Raw genomic sequence first — 10139 nt, forward strand, 5'->3', positions numbered from 1 at the left:
TCTAGACTGTCTAGACTAGAATTTTCCCCAGCCAGCTGTGATTCTTCACAAAATATGCGATATTTGTGATTAGCCCAAAGTGAAGTACTTATGGGAAATTCTGTAACCGACTGTTGATCATGCCCATTGCTAATTAGACATGTTCAAATTTCAGAATTAGGAAGGTTTTCTTTGACAATACTGCTCATTACTTTTATTTGGATATGTCAAACTTCTGATTTTTGGTAGCCCAAATTGAATTACTTTAGAGTGTGTCCAGGCTTTCAAAAATTGCTAGCTCCGCCACTACTTCACAAACTCAGGGGTTCCCATGTTTGGTGAACTGCTGGTAAAGAACTTTTTAGCTGTCCTTTGATAGCCTTCTTTGTAATAGTGGTCCCTACTCATTTCGTCGAATTTCATACACTGGAGGCACCCCTAGCATGTAGAAGTATAAAGTGAACACAATCAAAATGTCTAACCATATTATATTCCACTAACTACCGAGCACATTCCTCATGAGTCATTTACCTTTCTCTAGCACACCAACAGGCAGAAAAAGGCAAAAAAAAAACCTTATGTATTACTACCTCTTATCCAGTCTTTGGTCTTCATGACTCATAGTTTAGTGAGGTTAAACACCTCCCCAATAAGGAATTGAAAAAAAATGCAAAACTTAAGAAAAAGAAAAAAGGTGATAATATCTTTGGACTGGGAGACATCGAGAAGGCCTTGCTTAGTATGAAGCAAAATCGCAGTACCACTAAGATCCAAGCCATTTAGAAGCAGATTGGGTGTGGCATGCTCTGAGGTTTGTGGGCATGTATCTTTGTGTGACGTCATTGTAGCCTTCTCCGTGCCATGTCACAACAGAAGAACCTGCCAATCGACTTGGTGTTGCAGCAGATCAACCATAATGTTCCCAACGGGCTATGGTGATGCTAATGGAGGAGGCAGATTCGGAGTGAGTGGCAAGCTGAGCCACCTCGAGGTCGGCTGGCCAGGTGCTTACCACACACTTCAGCGAGCCATCTTACAAGCCACTACACTGCATTATTTCTGTTGTTTTCTTTCTGTAGTGTGGCCTGGGTTTGAGATTTGTCATTTACTCAGTCTGATCCAAAGGACCCTATCGCGTCGCTCCCCCTGCGGGCGACCGAGGGGGCAACCCTAGCCCCGGCGCCTCAGCCCCCCTACCCCTCTTCTCCCCTCGCCGCCACCGGTCCGCGCTGCCGGGCAAAGCCCGGTAGGTGCTGGCGGCGGTGGGGCCCGATCTCCTCCTCGTGCGAAGGCTCGGCGTGGGCGGGTGTCCTCGGGCGGCGGCGGCGCGTTCATCCGGGTCGCGGTTGTGCGTGGGGAAGTCCGGCGGCGGTGTTGCTGTGCCTCGTCCTGCGAGTAGAGGGCCGGACACGGCGGGGCTGCGGGATCACACGGAGGAGATATGGGAAACTCCGGTGTTGGATCCGCGAGCACAGGTAGGGCGGCATCGCTTGCCTATGTGGTGGCGGCCAGATCCATGGCTGGCATGGTGCTCTTCCCCTCGGTGGAGTCTGTGCGTGGAGATGGGCGACGGAAGCCGCAGATATAGTGTCCCGTCCAGATCCGCCCCGACGTGGCAACATGTGGCGCGTGGAGGACCGATGAGGGGCGGCTGGAGGCTCCCTGCCGGTGTGCGGACGATGGCTTTGGTCTTCACAGCGAAGCTCCGTTCGGTTTCAGTCAGCTGCAAGATCGGGGGCAGTTATTTGCGGTGAAAATTGCACCGACTACGGTCATGGCGGACGATTGTGTCATCTATGACGTCGTTCCCTTCTTGAGGCATCGTTGTTATAGGTCATGGCGCCCCACTCGTGATGCTCCAGGGGAAACCCTAGATCTGGGTCTACCGGATCGTACTATGATGGCACCTTCAATGCAGTTGTCCCTTCCGGGGGCATCGTTTTGGAGCACGTGATGGCTGGAGGGGACAACAGCAGCAGCAGTGTTACATCTACCGCAAGGCCAATGGTGGATCCCGGCGGCATGGCGCCACGAAGGTTCCGCGATGGTCGCTATTGGATCTGGACTCTCGCAGGAGGAGGAAGCTGTCTGGCGTCATGGTGGCGTTGATTGCAGAGAGGCCTGGCAAGGTCGGTGCACTGCTCTGGGGATGAACCGAGGGAAGATGGAGGTGACGACCCTTGCAGCGTGTGGTGCTCAGTGGGAGTGTGCCAGACCTGTGTGGGACCCAATCCAGGTAGTGGCTTGGATGGGACACCTGACTTTAGATGTTAGGCTTTGGTGTGATGTCTCTTTGATATTAGGCCCGGACATTCGGCACGCCTTCATCAAGGGGATAGGAGTAGCAACATTGTTGCCAAGATGGTGGCTTCAGGCTTATTGATGTATCACCTTGTATGGTCTTTGTGAATAATTAATATTTTTAACTTGGTATGTATAGAATTGGAGTCTTCATGACATCCACCTTTTTTTTTCAATTTTCCTACAGAGAAACATTCCTCTCTCTCTGCAAAAATATATCATATAATTAATTCATCATAGTATGTTTAGCAACCACACCTTGCATGCATTAGAATTTACATACGTCAACCGATTGATTCAGTGTGTTGTTATAGTATATAAGAGGTCATCTTAGCACCTTTCCCTCATACAGAAACTATCATAAGGAAAACCAATTTATATACGACGGAAGATTGAGGACTTCTTTTCTTTGCCAGAGTAAACGAGGGTTAACTTCTTTCTCTCATACACTATGTATTCATGAGAAATAATGCTGAGTGAACCAAAAGGCTATCTTGAGAATAGAAGGCGTCGGGAAACGAGTGCTTACCTTTAGAAGAATATATCGTATGGCACGTTATGACGCCCCAGCATGACACCATGGTGCCTCCGACCACCTAGTGTGTTTGTAGTTAGCTGTAATGCCCTTCACCGATTGGGTTTGCTTGCCGCATCCTTCACACATGGCAAAGGTGCAATGGAGCTCACAAGCATGTAAAAGCCATGTCCTCACTGCTGGCTTATCTGGTTGATTTGGTATAATGAAGAAATGAGAAGACTAGTTTTCATTTTTTTACTTGATACTTGACTTCCCGCTGAAAGTAATGGTGGGACTTTTGGAATTATTAGTTCGTGCTATGCTGATCATATCATGTATACTCAATGTATAAGTCGACATTATATTCTGAGAAAATATGTTCATCATCCCTTAAGTTTTGGAGAACTATACATTGGGTCCCTCAAGATTTACTGCATGAGATTTAGTCCCTTGTGTCTCAAAACCAAATATTTTTAGTCCAAAACCGAAGCAAAGTTGTATTGAGCCCGATGTGTCACTGGTTTTTAAAATCCCACCGGCCACATCAGCAGTCAAAGTAAAAATATCCATCTCTCCGCATGAGTCCAACCCCTGACTGCCCATCCTATCCCGTCGCCTCTGGCACATGCATCGCCATAGGGGCCCACCCAGCTGCCTCCTACCCATGCATCACCAGATGGACCCTTCCTGTCGACCACCTATGCTCCCGAGCAGGCCATCGCCCGTGTCACCGCCTTCAGATCCCTTCCTACGAACAAGCCACAACGTGTGGCACAGGCAGACCACCCAGTCGCGCGTGGTGCTCCTGGTGGCCATCTTGTTCCTCCCACCCTCACCTCCACTAAGCTCGCCGAGACAGCGATATCCCCTCGGCATGGACAGAGGTGAATGGCGGTCGAGGCTACTCAGATGGGCCAACATGACAAGCCACTTGAACCCCCTATAGATGGTGAGCACCTCCATATCGACACGGAACTAGCGCTTGCTGCTGCCAACGACCGCCACACCATTTGGCACCGCAGGAGTAGCGCCTTCCAACCTACGACACCATCGGTGTAGCCGCATGGTGGGAGAGACTGGATCTTATCTTTTTGAGCATTTTTAATCTTACTCCTCACTTCATCTGTTATGTGCGTAATGCACCAGAAAACTGGGGACATGTGTGTCAATACCGCTTGTTTCTTGTTTTGGACAAAACATATCCGGTTTTAAAACATAAGGGACGAAATGTAGACAAAAAAAGATATCGGACCAAATGTATACTTCTTGTAAACATGAGGAACAAAAACATACTTTTCTCTTATATTCTTGACAATCACAATGCATATAATCACAATGCCCAACTCTTCTGAACTGCAGTCCATTCCATTCCTGAATGCTTACACGTTCAGTTTGTTGCATCCTCGACTCCCAGTCCCTGGAGCAGCATCCCTAATTGCAGGGGAGTGAGGTCATATTACCAACCTAGCGCTGGATGACTGACAGGCAACTCCATGTCTTCGTCCACTACGTGGGAGCAGCTTCAATTGTGAGCGCCGTTGACTGAGGTCCTTGGCAGCAAGCCACTGCGATGCTAGCTAGGCACCCGAGCGAGGACATGGCGCCAAAGATGGCATGCACGGTAGGCCGACACATCTAACTACAGGGCCTCATGTCGACCGGTCGGATGGAGGCACCATGGACCATGGTGCGGAGTCGAAGCATCTCTACACGTAGTACCGACTCATATTGTCATCTTGTCTAAAATTTATTTCCACTTTCACAATTTATGGCACCAATCAGGGTACGTATAAAAGGTAGGTAACGAACCTCACTGACTCGCAGTCGGATAGTGTCATGTATGAATTGGTCTTTTTTCCATTCGTTGTTAGATGCGTGTGTACTTCGTCTCCCCCATGTGCATTCCCACTACACTTTTGTGTATATCTTCGATTATGTCAACTCATGTTGTCTTGTCATTAGTACCACAACAACACTTTTGGCGCCCCCCCCACAGAGAGAGAGAGAGTATTGGGGAGAGTAGAACCTTGCATGCGGTAACTACCCCCACAAAATGTCCAGACATATGATTTCATTTGTGAAAATTACATGATAGATATCTTTCGAACTAAAATTTAAATTGTATTTCCTATTTAATATTTGAATTCATGGCAATCAGGCCTCTAGAAAAAGACCGATATTCGATACATTCCAAACTAGTTTAAATTTTACTTATTTCAGTAACTAGAATATGTTGAAACTAGTTAAATTGAGAGAAAAACTATGTGGATCATTTCTTAGCAATGTTTGGTAAAAAGGAGGAGCGCACTGCTGTGTGGCTTTGATCGGGCCCAGGTGGGGTTGAAACCACTTTTTTGAAACAGTGAAATAATTGAAATGAAGTTTTCGAAATGACTGGAATATGTTGAAAATTGTTCAAAACCACTCTTTCGGAAGTGAAATAGTGGAGAACATTTTTTTTCTCTTTCTAAAATCATGAAATCTTTCAGAAATAACATGAATATGCCAAAAAATAGTTAAACCACCTTTTGAAATAGTGAAATAGCTTAAACCATTTTTTGAAAGAGGGGGTCAACTAAAATCACTTTTTAATTAACACAACTAGTCGTCAACCCGTGCTCCTGCACGGGCAAGCTGCTTATACATTCATTATGTAAAGTCTGATAGAAACTACAACTCAAATAATAGCAATTATAGAAATTGTATATTTTTTATTCATTTCCATTGATGTGATAGTTCCTATATACTCCATGTTTGTCTCGAAATCATATGCAGGCTGAAAAAAATCACTTCTAGCATGAAACTATTATTTCCTAATGGCTAAGAGAACATTCATTTAGAATTATATTGGGTAACAATCCTTTCTTTTTTGATTTATTGGGTAAGAGAAATTGACAGTACTAAGCATAAGCCCGTCAATTGGCGTTGTACTTATGCCCACCACTAATTGCTTTCCTATGTTATTGAATAAGAGAGGAGATAGTAACGAATGCTGAAGCCACATTGTGCTCCAAGCGATGTAAGGTTATTGTGTGAAGCTCACTGTTCTTAGGTTAGAGTATTTAGGCATCCATTTATGGTGAAAACAATCACACTATATGCCTTTTCACCTACTTCTCTTGACACACTGAACATGGAAGTTTGTGCATTTTTTTCTGAAAAAAATAAAACTTCATAGAATTTCAGAAATATGTGGTAAGTTTCTATATGGATATGAAGCACAGCTCTTGCAAAACAAACATTTTCAGAACATACATAAACTCCAGGGAAAGGTACTGCTAAAGACGTTGCAAACACAATATAGGACATGCCAACATGATTTGTTCATATGCATATTACCTAGCAGATCGCCGATAGAAGCAAACGATACTGGTCCAGTCTCTATCCCTATATTTATTGGGATAGAAAAGTCGACAATTGCTGATATGCTGAGGACATCACGACGCTAGCAGCATATGGCACCCAATTCAAATACAGATTGAAATAATTTTTGTTCGTAGTTAGCGCAATAAGAAAATAATAATGTTTATTAATTATCGTCTTTGTACGTACATTTTACAGAATTCAGAGAAGGTTTCCATACACATGTACAAAAAGAAAAATGTCAAAGAAGTTACCACAATAATATTCACTCATTCTAGTTAATTATGTGCACCATTTTGTAGCAGGCATGACCTCCCGGAAGAATTCAAGGGCCACGGGAAGACGAAAGAATTTAATTAAAAATTAGTCATATATTTGATTAGAAGTATGAACAAACTTTTCTATGGTCTAATTCATACCAAACGATATAGAAAATACTCAGCATTAGCTGGTGTAAGTAATTCTGGAAGAGAACTCTGAACCTAAACAACATGCTATCCCAGGAATTGAGGTACAACCATCTAGCTAACAGAAACTCTCAGCATAAGCCTAATTATGTATTCTGGAGAAGAACTTACCTTTTCGTCAAGCGATACATATTCTTGCAACATTCAAACATATATATTTATCTCCTCAAGCGTCATAGTCGACCATTGCGGTTTCTCTATTCCTGCACTCAACGATCATTTTAACCAAACAGTTCTTGCTCTCATCATGTAATACAATATATATGATCCAATTAGGGAAGTGAGAGTTAGAATAAGCAGCGCCGAGCCTCTGACACCTGTTTGGGAACAGTACAGAAACAAAATATTTACTATTTGAAATTCGCACACAATGAAGCACTAGTAGAAAAACACCTAATAGTCCCGGTTCGTAGGGTCCTTTGGTCCCGGTTCATGAACCGGGACTAATGGGTCGTTACTAATACCTCCACCCATTAGTCACGGTTCAAACACGAACCGGGACCAATGTGCCTCCACGTGGCCCTGTGCGCCGAGCCCAGTCAGGGGGCCTTTGGTCCCGGTTGGTGGCTCCAACCGGGACCAAAAGTCATTTTTTTTACAAAAGTGGCTGCTTTAGGGGTTTTGGGGGTTATTTTTAGGATGTTATTAGCTAGCTAATAGAGATAAGTGTCCTCTCTTATATCTTCGTCCTTGGTTTATCAACGCTGCTGCTATGTTCATTGCACCCGCAGATATAACATGCTCATGCATGCTCGCATCATACATCATCATATATAATAACAAGTCCTACTAATCATGCATCATCATACAACTTCTACTCGTTATTAATAATAAGTCATACGATCATCATCCTCATAGTCATCGAACCCAACCCTACATAATTGTTCTTAGCACATGATCATCAGTATCTCAGGTAGGACCTAAACACCCTTAAGGTAAAATAGCATAAAACAATATAGACCCTGACTCTCGATTATGAAGAATGGCGATCATCCTGTCTCCAATTCTTGCCCTTCGCTGCTTATTGCTTCCAAGAAGCTCCTTACGATTGTCCATACATTTTTTTCATTCTTTGATTGTTATGTCTCCACTTCTTTTGGAAACCCGGTATGGACAGTTGAGATTCGTAGGACGACCGGTTGTATGTTCAAAACATGAAGGCTACCATGCGTATACATCAGATGAGGCACACAATCATCCGGGATTATCTGTTGAAAAACATAGTAATAACTTCGTAGTTAGCAATGATGTACTAGTTCTAGAAGTGTGCAAAAAGATGCACGGATGTTGTAATATTAAAAAATAATCTTACCAGGGTATCTCCATGGTAGTTACCGTAGTTCAACACGTGCACTAGTGGCACGTATTGACCATAATGTTGAGGAGTTTGATTCTAGATATTGTAATTCTCAAGATCAGTACAAAATCAGACCAGATGATTTTTCTCCTGATAAGTTAATTCGGAGCCTTCGGTGTAGTAGGTTCTGTCTACCATCTTCCGTACATTCTTTGAAGAATGAAAATAAGCTGTCAATGAAGATAAGTTGTCAACTATTTGGAAATAAACAATATAAATTACTTAATAACTATGTTAAGCTCACATGGGGGAAGAATTGGAGGTGTATCCACAAGGACCCAAATCGAAGGTCTCTCTTGCTCGATTGTAGGATCACCAAGATCCATGGTGACAAGCATACCCTCATCAAGACCATACATCTTGAAAAGTGCTTCCCAATTTTTGCAACCAAAATGGGTTACACTCTGAGCATTGTACAGCTTTACTTGAAAATCCACACCATGATGGGTACCTAGAATAATTTTTTTGGTTTCAAAACTTTCATGGTCTTCAAAATCCATCCTCTCCAAGACATAGCGTCTTGCAAAACATGGGATAAGCTAGTCGAATTGGAAAAGATGAAAAATATTGTCATGATTAAAATAGTTGAAGTCATGATTAATTACGAAAAAAACTATTGTCGTCGGTTGCGTACCGTATGAACATCGAAGGTCTCCTCGAGCTTAATGCTGAAGCGACGATCTTCGTCCAGCTCAATGAACCTGTCGCAGATACCTCGGTCGTCGTGGCACTAGTCGCACTCCCCCGGGCGGTTTTCGTCGTCCGATGAGTACGACATTTCCGGCCTATGTTCATAATTCAAATATTAAACTAGATCATTATTATTAATCACGGGTTGACTATCGGTGATGTACGTAGCTCCTCCTTTCATTCCCGAGTGCATTATTACACCAAATTGTCTAGCACACGGGAATGAAGGAGAACTTATCCAATATGAGCATTCAATAAGCAAAACCAAATCATAAAATAAGCAAAACCAAATCATAAAATAAAGTAGTATTCAAATTAGCATGCATTCAATAATTATAAGCAAAAGTACATCATCTCTTGGTCTCCGTACATCGTCGAATATTATCACTAATATAGCATCACTAATACAACTAGAACCGTAGCGCCCGACGGGTATCGACGTGGGCGGTGGACACCCAAAGATAAGGAACCATCACAGGATCATAGCTCCAGTGAGATCCCTGAAGAACCTGCCAGGTATTGTCGAACCTGCCCTCCAATGCAACCATGTAGCGACGGACGTGCTCGTCCTCCTCGCTGACATGGTGACGTACCACCTCCGCGGTGTCCGGAAGCCTCGGCACCGTCACTGGCCCACGCGACCGCCACCAAACAAGGATCCGGTCAACAACGGGCTGCCTTCTCACCAACCTACGTCCCCCGGAAGGTCAACAACGGGCTGCGTCCACCGCCGAGTCGACGACGACGAGGATGCGGGATAGGCATCGCCGACGTCGATGCGGGAACTACTTCTATATATATATAGTTAAATAAAGTAGTTTTATTAATTAAATCAACTAGCTAGTTCAACTACTAAACACTTACTATAAATAAATAAAGTAGTACTTACTAAAAACAAACTACTTCTATATATAGTAAAATAAAGTAGTTTATTAAATCAACTAGCTAGTTCAACTATATATGAAGCACTTACTATAAATAAAATAAAGTAGTACTTACTAAAAATAAACTAGTATTTTTCTAACTAATTATATTAAACACTTTCTGTTCTTAATTTTTTCCTTTTTCTAAATACTATGAACAAAAAAATCATTAAAATTCTATAAACAAAATTACAACAGAAAAAAATCATAAAGATTCTATGAAAACAAAAAAACATAAAAATTTGACATATTCGATTTTTGCATATATATGAACATACAAACATGCATATTCAACAATAATATCACCCAAAAAATCTATTAACAGAAAAAAATCTAACACAATGTGAACAAATTAATTACACAATATGAAAAAAAAATCTATGAACTACACATCTAAATTATTACACATCCAACAAAAAAATCTATGAACTACAAAAAAATCTATAAAAATCTAACAAAATCTAACAAAAATCTAACAAAATCTAACAATAAAATCTACTAACAGAAAAAAAATCTAACATAATATGAACAAATTAATTACA

The sequence above is a fragment of the Triticum dicoccoides genome, chromosome 4A (assembly GCF_002162155.2).
Source record: "Triticum dicoccoides isolate Atlit2015 ecotype Zavitan chromosome 4A, WEW_v2.0, whole genome shotgun sequence".
NCBI classification, from domain to species: domain Eukaryota; kingdom Viridiplantae; phylum Streptophyta; class Magnoliopsida; order Poales; family Poaceae; genus Triticum; species Triticum dicoccoides.